Here is a 14,348-nt window from a genome sequence, read left to right on the forward strand (position 1 = left end):
AAAACCCGACTTTGCCATGCTGTAATTAGCATCCTTACATAATTAGTTTTGCAGGGGAAAAATGCAAACTGGTGTAATTCATTTGGATTAGATGAATGGGGGCGTATCATCTGGTAAGTATGGATATATGTACCAAGTTTTATAAGCATTTTATTCAATAGTTGCTGAGCCAGTATCAGTATAGATCACATGGAAACATGAATGTCTAACTGATCTGGTATGCCACAATCATCTAAGTGCACAGGATTTGTCCTTTGGGTATCATGAATCTGAAATATTTTAGGTAATTCCATAGGACATCTTAGTCAGGCCCAAATAGAAGACATTTGGGCCTGACTCGCTTTATTAGTTAAACATTGCTACAACTGTGTTTGACCCCCTTTTACCATTAACTGGTTTCATTCTTTGTGCCATAAAATCAACACAGTGGAGGAAACATTCCTCAGAGATTTCGGCTCATATTGACATGATACACAGTTGTTCCAGATTTGTCAGCTTGAAACATCCATGATGTGAATCTTCATTTACAAGGTACCCTATTGTATTGAGATCTGGTGACTACAAAGGCTATTTGCACAGCAGAGTAAACAAAAAAAAACTGTAAGCTGATCTGAGCTGTGTGACATCGTGCATTATCTTGCTATATACAGCCATCAGAAGATGGCTACACTCTGATCGGTCGTGGCTCAGTTGGTACTGCGACAGAAATCGAGACCTATTAGAACAGGCAACATTTTTCAAATCTTATATTGTCCCATTTTGGTTGGCCTATAAAAAATGTGGCCTAACTTTCCTGTTGTTAGCTGACAGGAGGGGCACCCGGTGCGGTCTTCTTCTGCTGTCAATGTTGTGCATTCAGAGATGTTCTTCTTCATACCTTGATTGTAACAAGTGGTTATTTTAGTTTCTGTTTGCCTTTCTATCAGCTTGAAGCAGTCTGGTCATGCTCCTCTGACCTTTTCACTCAAAAAACTGACAATTACTGGATATTTTTGCTGACTCTGGAAACCCTAGAGATGGCTGTGTGGGAAAATCCTCACACCAGTTTGTTTGGCACAAACAACCATGCCACACTCAAATACTCCTAAATCACCCTTTTCCCTCCCATTCTGATGCTTAATTTAAACTTTGGCAGGTCATCTTGACCATGTCTACATGCATAAGTGCATGCTTGACCTCCAGCCATGTGATTGACTGATCAGATACTTGCATTAAAAAGGAGCTGAACAGGTCTAATAATGACTATGTTTGCTTTTGTGCATCTACAAACCACAGCATATATATTCATTACAGTTGTATTTGATATGCAACTAGATATATTTTATATCTAGATATAAGATTTTATATAAGAATATAAGATATATATCTCTAGATATAAGAGCTCATAACATCGGCTGCATCATCTCACTGGCTGCTGCGTCACTTCCCAGCAGACTCACGTTTCGGCAGAATCCAGGCAGGACTCAGTGACCTGAAACAAATCCCACTCTCCAAAAAACAAAATGATATTTATGTCAAGTCTCAGATGCTAAACATGATGAAAGGATTAACTTAGGTGGAGACAGGCTGGCATTCAATCGTTTTTTTTTTTTTTTTTCGGGGGGTGGGGTGGGTCCAATCTCTTTGAACAATTGTGTGTGTGTGCAGTTGTGGGTGTCCTCTGTAGGGACAGGCATCTATTTCACGCCTCAGGTGTCTGTTCTGATTTTAAAGAGATTACGTGACATATGAAATCCACAACAGACATACAGAAACCCACCACCCTCCGCCCCCACCACCACCCCTGCGATGTGTCATAAAATGCCTCCTGGGGCTCTTTTCTCGGCATCCTGCGAGTGCAGGCAGACATCACAGGAGCAGAGGTGACGGCTGCGGCACCCACACCTCCGTCTCCACCTTTATTTCCCTTTTTCCTGTGCATCATATGAGTGAAGTGGAGTCAAAGGCTTCACCAGCACCACCGCCACCACACAATCCTCCCTCCCTTCCCCAGAACCGTGAGGAGTGGAGGTGATTGATGTGCTCCGTTGGGAGTGGAGGTGTAGAGCCTGGATCATCATCAGTGCTGGAACAGAACAGATCTCTCAAAGGACATGCCAAAGCAGGAATAGATCCTGGCAGGACCAGATGATGAAATCTTCCCCTCTCCAATGATCCTCAGCCCCGTGGAGGATGGCTGAAGGGAGGGTAGGGGAAGGGGAAATAGCTTAACAGAGAAGTGGAAGAAGGGAAATTTTTCAGCAAAGTCGCAACTAAGCCGCTATAATATTTCACAAGAGACACATTTGGATACGGCGTAATGAAAACGTACAGTAGATGTTGAGTCTGGGGAGAAGCTGTACTGAGCGTAAAAAGAAAAGAAAAAAAAGACAGAGGTGAAAAAGTACTTCACCAAACAGCCTAATCCACTCCTTGCCTCGCTGCACAATTTATCGTTCAAGAACAGGATTCGCAGCCAGCATTCAATTATATATCACAATGTATCAGGCTTTGCAGCGCAGTGGGGGGAGACGATTCTTTGTATCTTCATGTAAACAAACAGTATTAATCAAAAAACGATTGTGTGCTGATCTCCAGCCAGGGAAGCAGCTCAGCTCATATCTAACAGCTGAGGATTTGTTTTGTTGCTCGGAGAATGAGCCCCATTAGGACCTCTAATGGCATTTCCACTCAGAGGAGTTGAGCTCATTAGTTGTGTTTCGAAAATCTGCCATTATGATTTTAATTGCACAAGCTGTACACACAGCAGTATGGTATGCAATCAAAGTCACTCTCTCTGTCAGGGTGACAGTGATGCGGCATGTCCACGACTCACTTCTGTGAATGAAACTTGCTCTGATATATTTTGCAGAGAGGGACAGCGGAGGGCTTTGGAGTGAACCGTGTTAAGTGACAACAACATTTTTTTCTGCTTTTTTTGGCAATAAAATTGCATAGAAACTGGGAGCCTGTAGGTAGTTCGCTTCATCAGCACAAACTTGGCTTCATCTCAGAGAAAAAAAACCTTATATTAGCTTTAAAGCTCAAATCATCTTTGATTAAAAAGAAATAAATAAACAAAATATCAACTAGGTTCTCTTAGGTGCACGTATGTGGAATTTCAAGCTTTTTAAAGTAGGTTAAGGGCCAAAACCTTCTTTGATTCCTTGTTTTTTTATTTAAAATGTCTGTAATTTTTCATGTGCTGTGTTTCATCTTGCTCTATATTTACAGCGTGCTGTATTGTGAATCCTCAGCATCAACTTTCTTTTAAAATTCAGTTGAAAGTAAAAAGGGAGTACAGACAAGCCTTTTGGCTGGTGTGGTGAAGTAGAAGAAGATTAATTTTGGAGTATGCTTGGCCCTGAATAGCACACTTCAGTGTGGTTAGTACAAGTGCGCATGAAGGGAAGGTACACTTCAGACATGAAGCGCATAATCCTCCCGTCCTAGGAAAACCAGGACCATCACAGGTCACCCCTTGCACCCCTCCCACCACCTGTTTCACCCACTGGACTGGTCGGCGCTGCAGGTCAATCAGGTCCCACACCTCCAGACTCACAAACAGCTTTTTCCCCTGAGACATTCAGACTGTTAGCATACACCCCACCTCTGCCCACTCACATACAGACTCTATACTCCTTTGCACTACTTTCAAGCACTTTGTTCTCACTTTCTGAGCCTTTCTGTTGTTTTTTATATGTTGTATATAATTCTATTCTATTCTATTCTATTCAGGGTACCTGGCCACTTTGTTAGCTATACGTATCTAACATGCCTATCACATGGCAACAGCTCAATGCATTTATGCATGTAGACATGGTAAAGGCAACCTGCTAAAAGTCAAACTGAGCATCAAAATGATTAAGAAAGGTGACCTAAGTGGCTCTGAATATGATGTGGAAGGCGACAGTAACTCAAATAGCCACTAGTTACAACGACAGTATGCAGAAAAGCATCTCTCAACATGCTACACATCAAACCTTGAAGCACGTGGACCACAGCAGCAGAAGACCACACCGAGAAGACTGCATCTATGGTTCAGGCTGCTGCTGGTGACATTAAATAGCGCTGTATATTTCTATGTAGAGCTATTTTAAATATGATAATAAGTTGATTAATTATAAGTGGATTAATTTTCTGGCTTTTTTATTGTCATTGCATAAACAGTTTATTTATTAAACATTTAAATGAGTTTTACTAAATAATGAAATAACATGTGCTATAGCCACATAAATAATAATTAACTATACTCAAAACTATCAAATATGTTAAAGTGGGTCGGAACAGTGCAAATAACGAAAGTCTATACTCTACAAATATCATAAAGTAGGTCTAAAAAGAACAAAAAACCCCAAAATGAATATATACAAAACACAATAGTGTTCCCTTAAAAGTAAATACTGCCCAGAGAGAGAGCTGCCTTGGTGGAGGTTTATCTGTTGTATCTGGTTTGATACTTTTTCTATTTCTTTTACTGTCTGAACTTGTAGTAGTGCTAAAATGAGTCTCACTGAGCCTTTTCCCTTTAAACATGCTTCTTCTAACTCAATCCTGTTTCACTCTCAGTTTGTCTTTACTTGTGTCCCTTCAGTTTCATTTAATAGAAAAGCCCATTTTCTCCTTAAATCCAAGCCGGTTTTAATCACACAAGTGACTGCCTGACCGGCGTTTACATGATTCCTGGTGTCAAACACTATTTAGCACATCACACTGCTCCCGAAATCAATTTGTGTGCAGTAGCGATCGGTGTCCCGCTCCTGCTGGACACATTGATTAGGTACAAAGCTAGAAGTGTGCTTGCCCTTGGCAGTGCGGCATGAAAGGCACTAGAAAGGCTCTCAGACCTGTAAGTCAAGTTGTGGTGATGGATTTGGTGACTGTGTGAACCCTGAAATGCTCCAGTAGCAAAAAAGCGGACGTACACTTTATGGCAACATAAGACTTGTTTTATATAGTTATTATTATTATTTTTTAAAAATTCCACAGTGCTATGAATGAACGCATTTATACTCACAAACAAGTGCTGCAGATTCTGCAAACGCCTTCCTTGCTCCATACCACAGTTATTATTTTAATTAATGGAAAAGTCTGCGGCTTCCCATTATTTTTATAGCAATGAGAAATGTTCCAATAAAGTCCTTCACACTTTCTCCAGTGTTACAGTCCCTAAATCCATGGCTCAGAGGAACTTAACATATAAGATGTAATATCATATAAGATTCAACAAATCTTTAATAATGAAAATATGGTCATATAGAAAGAAAACAAAACAAGAAGAAAAACCAACCACACAGTGGTTGTGGTGTTAGTTAACTCAACTGATAGGACCAAAACTGAAAGCAGCACTGCTGGAAATGAACATTAAACTCTTAACTAATAAACAAAAAATGCAAAAGCAGAAAGATAATGCCAGAGCTGATGGAGAAGTGAGAGGAAACAAGAGGGATCAAACTTTCATCACCTTGTCTGGCCTCATACAGTGACCCGGTGACCCTCTCAATGATACATTTACTGAAGCCAATCAGCCAATTAGGGATAAATCAGAGGAGAAAGCAGGTTAATGAGGATGGCAGAAAGACAATAGAAGGATAGAAGACATAATAATCAGCTTTGAGATATGGTCCTGTGATGAGATACATTTACCTCTTTAAATATATAAATAGTAAGTAGACCACATCTACTTGAAGAAAATTTCACCCCCAAATACACAAGCTTGCAATCGAGTCATCAGACGAGTTCTTCTGTGTCTTAGTAAACTTTTTGGTGCATCAGTTTTATCTGCTTCCAAGTTAAAATTAGACATTTGCCACTTTCCTATAAGCAACCCTGGTATGTGTCTTATAGGAGGCAGCAAACTCTGTATGATAGGTGATAAGTTGTAAGGGCAAAGCAGCGTGTTTTCCAGTCAAGAGACAGTCTCGGACGTGGTGATGGCCTGTCTTCGCATCCTGTTGTTTTCCCAGAATCAGCCCTTTAATAAGAGATAGAACACACCTGCTGTTCCTGTTCTAACTCACTCCCTCTTAGACACTTCAAATAAAAAAGCAGCAGGACTGAAGTCAGGAAGCTCTGCACCGGTCGAACGCGACTCTGTTGGGGAAATCGACAACTCTGTTTCTTAATGGATTGCAGGATGGATTAAAAGGCTTTGATGGCAAAAGTTTAAAAGTGGCCTTTTAGCCATGGTAGGGACTTAAAATGACCCAAATGGAAACATCAGGTCATCTCTGTCGATGGATTGCCTGGTTTTGCCTCCATTAGCACAGTGACATCACCTAAATGAGTGTAACTAACCTGATCCTTAATTTACCTGCACTTCCTGTTTATCTCTGGCGAGGCTCTCAATATGAATGTACACCCATTTAATAATTATTAATTCAAAAACTGTATATCCAAGATTTTATAAAATCTGTCACAGTTGGATCAGCACTGGTCGGAATCTCTGGACCCTACAGAGAGGAAAAACATTAGTTCAGCCCTTTGAATTTTAACCCGATGAGGAAGCTTTACATTACTTAGGAAAAAGCACATGAAAAAGAAGAACATCATTAGTGCAAAGAGCTGATCGCTGCGCGAAACCCTTGGTGTCTCTTAGAAAGAGCTCATCTTTCTGGCAGCAGCTGTTGCAGGTTTTTGTACAGATCTAACTTCTCTTTTTTCGATAAAACATCCTAATTCCAAAATAAGCATGGACTCTACTAATACTTCCATTTAAAAAAAAATAATCCTAGTCAAATTCATGGTTCTTGCAGCCATTTTTTAGTCGATGTCTGAAGACAAGAGTTTTTCTGAAAGTTATCTCCCTCCCCAAGTTTTTCCCTGCTCTTTCCTGTCTTCTTGACAGGAAAGCTATGAGGACTTGTTTCCTTCAACCTGGAAGTTCAGCCAAGAGCAGTGCACGGTGACATTTTTCATACTTTCTATAATCCCGACTGTTAGAGAACTTGTCATGATAGCTCTGGAGTGCAGCCGGTTCATGTCATCAACCCAGAGTGCACTGCACATGCAATGTGAGTGCAACCTTTGTAGGTTGTGATGTAGTAAACATTTAAGATTTGATAGAAAAGGGTATTTAAAGCATATTATGGCCCTCAAGCTGAAATAGTTTGCTCTTTTTTAACTGCTGACCATCATGGATTTGTTACGGACAAGGCCAGCAGCACCTGAATGGTCTCCCTCCAGTGCTTCCCTCCACTAAGCCAATTAGTGATTCTCCTCATAGGATGTCCTGATCAGAGCAGGCAGAAAGCTGCTCAGCTCGGTTGACAACTGCTCCCCCTCCTCCCTCCCTTCCCTCCCCTCTTTCATCCCAGCATCCTCAGCACTCTCCCTCTCCTCTGCGCCCAACCGCGTGATTTAATTTGTTTGGTAATATCAGGATTGGCATGTTCAGCCCAGCTTCACTCTAAAGTGAAATTGGACAAGGGCATTGGAGCCTCACCATGTAAAACAGCCTCACCTTGACAGCTGCTTGAGTGGGCAGCGGATTGCAGGAGAGTGGAGGAGGAGGGAAGAGAAGAGAAGTGTGTAGGTGGGAGAAGGATGTACCTGAGAGGAAGGCAGACACCAATTCACTTCTCTCTTTTCCACAGGGGAGATTTGTGTCAAGGAAGGGAGCCAGCTACAAAGACGGAAGCTGTTCAAAGTGAAGACAAAGCACCAGGTGCTACTGGGGACCAACTCTCTACACAACAGCATGCTGGAGCTTGTCCAGTATGTCCAGTCAGCTTCCAATGAGACCCTGACAGATAGATAGATCTACTTCTATCTGCGACAGATTTCTCATATCTATTTGATCAGGTCCAAATCTTTGCATTGTAGAGATCACAGTATATGGACAAGAGGGCTTATTTAAGGATTTCCACAATGCTTCGCATTCTGTGGTGGCAGATATCGATTTTTTTTTATCCATGGTTGAGTCAGATCCATTATGAGGATTTTTAAATATCACTAATGACTGATTATAGTAAAAAACACTGTTTGGAAACATATTTTCTTTTTCTTCACAAGGAAATTGATGATATTAATAGCACTCATGTGTCTGTGAGCTTAAATAATATTCCAAATATGGGATAAATGACATACAGCAGGAGGTAGGTGGTAATTAGCCGCCACCTACTAGCAGATCTGGATAGTTAAGACAGAAAAGATTAAAGAAAAAATAACAATAAAAACTAGCTGGAAAAGCATGGTAGCAATTCTTTACCGCTATCGTATCATATCAGTAATATTAATTTCAATATGTAACTGAACCTGGAGATGTTGCCCAGCTTAAATTCCTCATTTAGGAACTGAAGAGCAGAGCAGCTAACCTGTGGATGTTTAAAAATGGCTGTGTCCTGGTCATAGACAGTATAAAAGATGGGCATTGTTCTGAGAAGTGGAGACAACACAGATGTGACTTAACCCTGCATTCTGTTGAATGGCTCCAGGGGTGATACCTGTGGTTGCAAAAAGACCTTGGTTCCATAGAGGTATACTGAACTACGATTTTCTAACATGACCTCTGGAAAAACTCTCCTGCTGAATTTATGAGGAGGCTGGTGGAGTCCAACACCTACCGGGAAAGAGTCTGACTTATTGCCGGCTATGAGGACCAAGCTCTTGCCTCGATTGTATAAGGATCAAATCCTCAAATGGGCCAGACACCCCATACTCCCAAAGCACTTCCCACAAAATACACAGAGGGAAACGGTCGAATGCCGTCTCCAAATCTACGGCATTTGACTGGTTGGGCAAACTCCCGAGTTGAGTATCCTCAAGAAGGTAAAGAGTTGGCTCAGTATTCTGTAACTGGGACGACTACTGCATAGTTCCTGCGGTTTGGTCCTGGGTGAGGGACCACACAAAGAGCGATTCAAAAGACCCCTATGAGAGAAAAATCTAGGTAACATTTCACCCTTCCCGGGATAGGGTTACTGTGGCACTGCCCTGGAGCCAGGTCTAGAGAAGGTGCCCAAAGGAGAGCACCTGGTGGCCAGGCCTTAGCCAATGGGGCCCGGCTGGATACAGCCCAAAAAAGGGACATGGGCCCACTCTCATATAGGCCCACCACCCACAGGAGGCTCTGTAGAGGTCAGGTGTAATGTGTGCCAGGTTTTCTTGGGATATGGAACATCACCTCTCTGGTGGGAAAGGAGCCTGAGCTAGGGCGTGAGGTTGAGAGGTACCAGCTAGATATAGTCAGGCTTACCTCAACACACAGCTTGGGCTCTGGAGCAAGTCTCCTGGAGAGGGGCTAGACTCTATCTCAGTCTGGTGGGGCGGTGGGCTTGGGTGGGTATCTTAGTATCCCCTCAGCTTTCTGAGGTTGGGGTTTTTTCTGGTGGACAAGAGGGTTTGTTCCCTGCACCTTCGGGTTGGGGAATGCATCTTGACTGTCGTCTGTGCCTATGCGCCATATGACAGTTCAGAGTACCCAGCCTTATTGTAGTCCCTGGGTGGGGTGTTTGAGGGTGCTCCATCTGGGAACTGTTGTCTTACTGGGAGACTTCAACGCTCATGTGGGCAACAACAGTGCTAACTTGAGGGGCGTGATTGGGAATTAAATTCAATTAATATAGCACCAAATAATAACAGCACTTATCTCAAAGCCACATTATATTGTAAGGTATAAACGGGAGAAAATCCAACAATCAGATGATCCCCTATGTGCAAGCACTTGGCGACAGTGAGAAGGAAAAACTCCCTTTTAACAGGAAGAAACCTCTGGCAGAACTAGGCTGAGGGTGGGGCCTGAAAGCTGAAAGCTCCGCCTCCCATTCTAATTTGAGATACTCTAGGAACCGCAAGTAAGCCAGCAGTCTGAGAGCAAAGAGCTCCAAGATAACATGGCGCCTGATGAATAGAAGAATAAAGTTTCACAAATTGGAAAAATCCAAGTACTGATGCCTCCAATCGGTACAACACTTGAGTAATGTTACTGAACCACTAGTTTAATTTAACAAAGCAAAAACAATGGCAATTCTAATTACTGACAAAGTGGTCCTGCAGTAACAATACAGCTAGGAACTAGCTTAATGTAAATGCACAAGTGTGCTTCTAAGTACTCTATTCTCTGGCTAATCCTTTTTTTGGCCACTTCTCTGCAGCTTCCTTCAGATCCAGGGCTCTCAGCTTTGACATCTGCATTATTGTGAGTGATACCTTCCAAGTTGACTTAACATTATTATCCCCACACAGCAGACCTCCTGCAAAAAGTTTAATAAAGGAGTGCAGAGGCTAAGAGGCAAAGCCATGTATATGGAGTGACAGCTTGGCAACCCGGTAGAAAGACAAGTGAACCTTATTATATATATATATATATGTATATGGAAAGTCCAGCTCCACGTCTCTTCTTCTCCTGCTGTAACTCAAACAGTAAAAGCTCCTAGACCAGAAACATGCTGAGGCAGCGAGGAGAGATGGTAATAAGATTAGTTTTTCTCAGAACTTTCATGCAAGGCAGATCATGACCATCATTTGCGACTATGTCACTCTGTCAAGGCCTCTGCTGCTTCTGATAAGTCACGGCGGCTTGAAGGACAGTGATGAAGAGCAGGAAAAATGTGAGTCCCTGAATGTTTAGCTGACACTGCTGCTTCAGAGCATCAGATCAGCCTGAGAAAGAATTGAAGGTAATTGGATTCAATAAAATTGTGCTGTAGTCGATCATTCTGTACTTTTAGAAAGTTGAAGCTTTGGCTCACAGGTACACACACACACAGACACGCACATTCCCCGTTTGGACCCATCACGTCAAACAAAGTGAGATGGCCTAGATAGGTAGACAGGGAGACAAGCAGGGTGTTAGAGGGAGCAGAAAGGAGTGGGGATCTGAGGCCAGATTCATTTCCACCTCCAGTGGAGGGAGACCACCTATTTAGCCTGTCTGTGAGAGGCCAGGCCACAGGGACGATAACAGATCACGGCCAATCAGCCACTGGAGTTCAGATCTAACTGATGGCCTTGAGAAGAGAACTCATGACTGCATTTCCCAAACTTACGACTTCAATTTCCATATCATTAAGCCTGTCTGCCGTGCTAGTTTCCATAAATCCACAGCAATACATAACAAATAATGGCTGTCACAAATGCGCCAGTGTCAGTGCTTGTGTTGTTCATCAGTTTATGTCCAAAATTGTGGCGTGCTCATTTTGTCTGTCATATCACCAGCATATAACCTTGTTAAGGGACATGGGGGAATATTTTGATGTGTTGCTGGAACACAGTGAAAAATCTTATTCTGTTGTTTAGCAAGTGAAAGAGTGGAAGGGTGGTTGGGGGACTAGGGGTAGCCCCAATCTCCTGTCTTCCCACCTCATTACCCGCACCTGGATAGGACTGTGGGGGATCCTAATTTAAGTCACTCGTTAGCAAACTCCTAATGCATTCTGACAGCAACAAGAAAAAGGGATGGAGGGAAGGTGAGGAAGGATCAGGGGAGGAAGAGGGTGAGGAAGGCAGAGAATTGTCTTGACAGAGACAACCGCAAGACACAAAACTAGAAGGAGGGGAGGCGTGTGTGCGTTACAAGAATTATTCTTATTTTTTGCTTTGATTTCCATAAAATGAGCATCATCTTAAATCATCCGAGCCCTCCGCTGTTGGCCTTGTATGCATAAACCATTAGATGCCTTTGCTAATGCACACAAAGTAATGAACACAATATCGTTCCCCTGCACTGTATGCCGCAGCACAACGGGAAATCAAATAAAACCCTGTTTACCAAATAAATTCTTCTGTGTCTGTTAGGTCTGCCTCCGGTTGATTGTATGTTTTGCAGCAGACACAGCTGCACGGTAGCTACAAACACTAACAACACATCAGCATGCTGGGTGATGGATCGGAAGAAATTATCAAGGGAGTAGGGGTAAATTTGACTTGTGAGAGTGAAGCGTGGTGAATTTACACCTCCAAATGGGTTTGGAACAAGGTCGGAAAGATTTTGTGTGAAAGCAAATCCCTTTGTCTGCCTGATATTCGGAAGGATATATCCTCCATTACCTTGCAAGTCCAATGTTCACATCTAGCACAAATCCTATTTTGCAATCCCCAGTGAAACGTTTTACAAGATTTCCATATTAGGCCAGTTATATCCCGCATTCAGTAATTGAAAGTCAATGATGTCTCTTCCACAAGAGTGCTGGTAAAAGAGAAAAGCGTGATTCATTTGACGAGGAAAAAGGGGTTTGTGGGTCTTTATTAAGTGGGCCAGAATAAAAAAATGTTAATATCAAAATGTTCAGAAGCAGACTTGGAACCCTGAAATTGATATTTATTTATTAATCTATGATCAGGCAGCAGTCCTTCCAAACCCCTTACCTTATTGTGACAATTGCTGCTGTTGCTTCTATTATTAAAAGGTCACGGCTCGACTCGGGATTCAGGATGCCTCTTAGTTTTACACACAAAATATGTCATGTTATTATTAATGTTATTAAGAGTCTGACATTTGGATCTGAAGTAGTTTGAGTGAGAGCAAGGACAGCCAGAAACCCCTTTTAAAGGCTGAGACAACAACAGAATAAGAGAGAAGGTTTGGAGAAGCAGGAGACCTGCAGGTTCATCTGGATAGATATGAGAAAATGCTCCAAACCCGCTCATTAGTCCTCACCTCCTGTGTAATTCTGGCTCAGCTGCCTGTCGAAGCAGCGCGGTGGGAGATGGAGACAGAGGCAGGGTAGGAGGAAAGAGGAGCTGGTGACAACATTCTTCAGCGTGACATTTGCAGAAGAAAAAAAACATTTTAGCTTTGAAAATGCTGAGGGATGAGTGTGAGAGGAAATATAGGGAATGATTAGAAAATGTCTAAATGAATGTGAAGCAGCTTTGTTTTAGTGTGACAGTGAGACTTGTTACAGCTGAGAGCATAAAACTCATGATGTCAAGTGTAAGATTATTCAAATATTTAAAATGCTTTTTTTTGGTTGCATGGCACTGTGGTACCGTGGTTAGCACTGTCACATCACAGCAAAAGGGTTCCTGGTTCAAACCCTCCTCCCACCTTGCATTTGCATGTTGTCCCACAGTCCAAAGACATGTGTGTCAGGCTGATTGGGGATTCTAAATTGCCCATAGGTGTGAATCAAATACTGCTGGGCTTCTAAATTCAATGAGGAAATGTACCCAACTACACAGCTTTAATATGTGAATATATTAATACATTTTTCCACAACTCCAATTAATTTTTAATTCAAAGAAGCAATTCTGAAGCTCAAAGATAATGACAGCCACATTACAACACATAACTCTGTAAACTGTAAACGTAAAAAAAAAACAGCAAACCAACCAATCAACCAACAACCGACCAAACAAACAAATGGTAATATATCAGTAGCCAGCATGCCAGAAAAATACCATAAAAAGATTGAAAAATACAGAAACTTTCTGTAATTAAAATATAGCTTTGTAGCTTTAATTTACACAAGATCCTTTATAGTTTTACAAATCAATAAAAGTTATCCACATACCTTTTATTTATTTGTAAAAACAATTAAATTATCTAACATTTCTATCTACTTTTGTACTTTTCATTTTTGATTGTATCCACTGCAATATGCCATGTTTATTTCATTTTTTACTTTATGTAACAATTTAGAATATTTAATCTAGTTTTAATGTTAAAAAAGTATAAATTTAACCTTTATATCTTTATCTTTTCAATGTTCTGTTAATTGCAGATCATATATAGTATAAACTGATTGTTCAGATATGATTTCACATAGTCATGCATTCAATAGATATTTAAAGACTTTAAAAAATAATAATGTATATAATATTAGAATTTCTACAGCATGTTGATAAGCAGTATTTTTTTCTGAAAACATATTATAATTTAAAATTTTAAAAAAAAAGTGCAAGTCCACTTCATATAATTTTCTTTGACACCAACAGCGTGGTTCAATGACATAAATCACCGAATGATGAGATTTAGTTTTTCAGTGAAAAATCAAACAATCATAGGACACACTGACCTCTCTACCGATCACTGTTCTCAACACTTAATCCTGTTAACAAATAGAACACAAGAGAAAATGTTTCCCCTTCTTTCAACATTCTTGATGTTGTAACAAAATTCTAAATTATGTATAATTTGTTATACAAATGTGGCTTTTTAGGGGCCAAATAAAGAGAGCAGAAAATGAAATGAAAAAATTTAGCAACTAGCAAGAATGTGGTGGAGGTACTGGGAGACAGGTCGTTACACGAGGAGAGTAGGATGAGGCTGTAGAAGGGCAGCAGCCCAGCTGCAGGACCGGTAACAGCTCCTTTGTGCAAACAGGAACAGAACATCCACTGCCACTGCAAAATGACCTCTAGTGGGCTACTCATCTGTATATTTATGGCCGGCCTGCCAGAAACAGACTCCCTGAGGGTTCCATGAG

The sequence above is a fragment of the Oreochromis aureus genome, linkage group 8 (genome assembly GCF_013358895.1).
Source record: "Oreochromis aureus strain Israel breed Guangdong linkage group 8, ZZ_aureus, whole genome shotgun sequence".
Taxonomy (NCBI): Eukaryota; Metazoa; Chordata; class Actinopteri; order Cichliformes; family Cichlidae; genus Oreochromis; species Oreochromis aureus.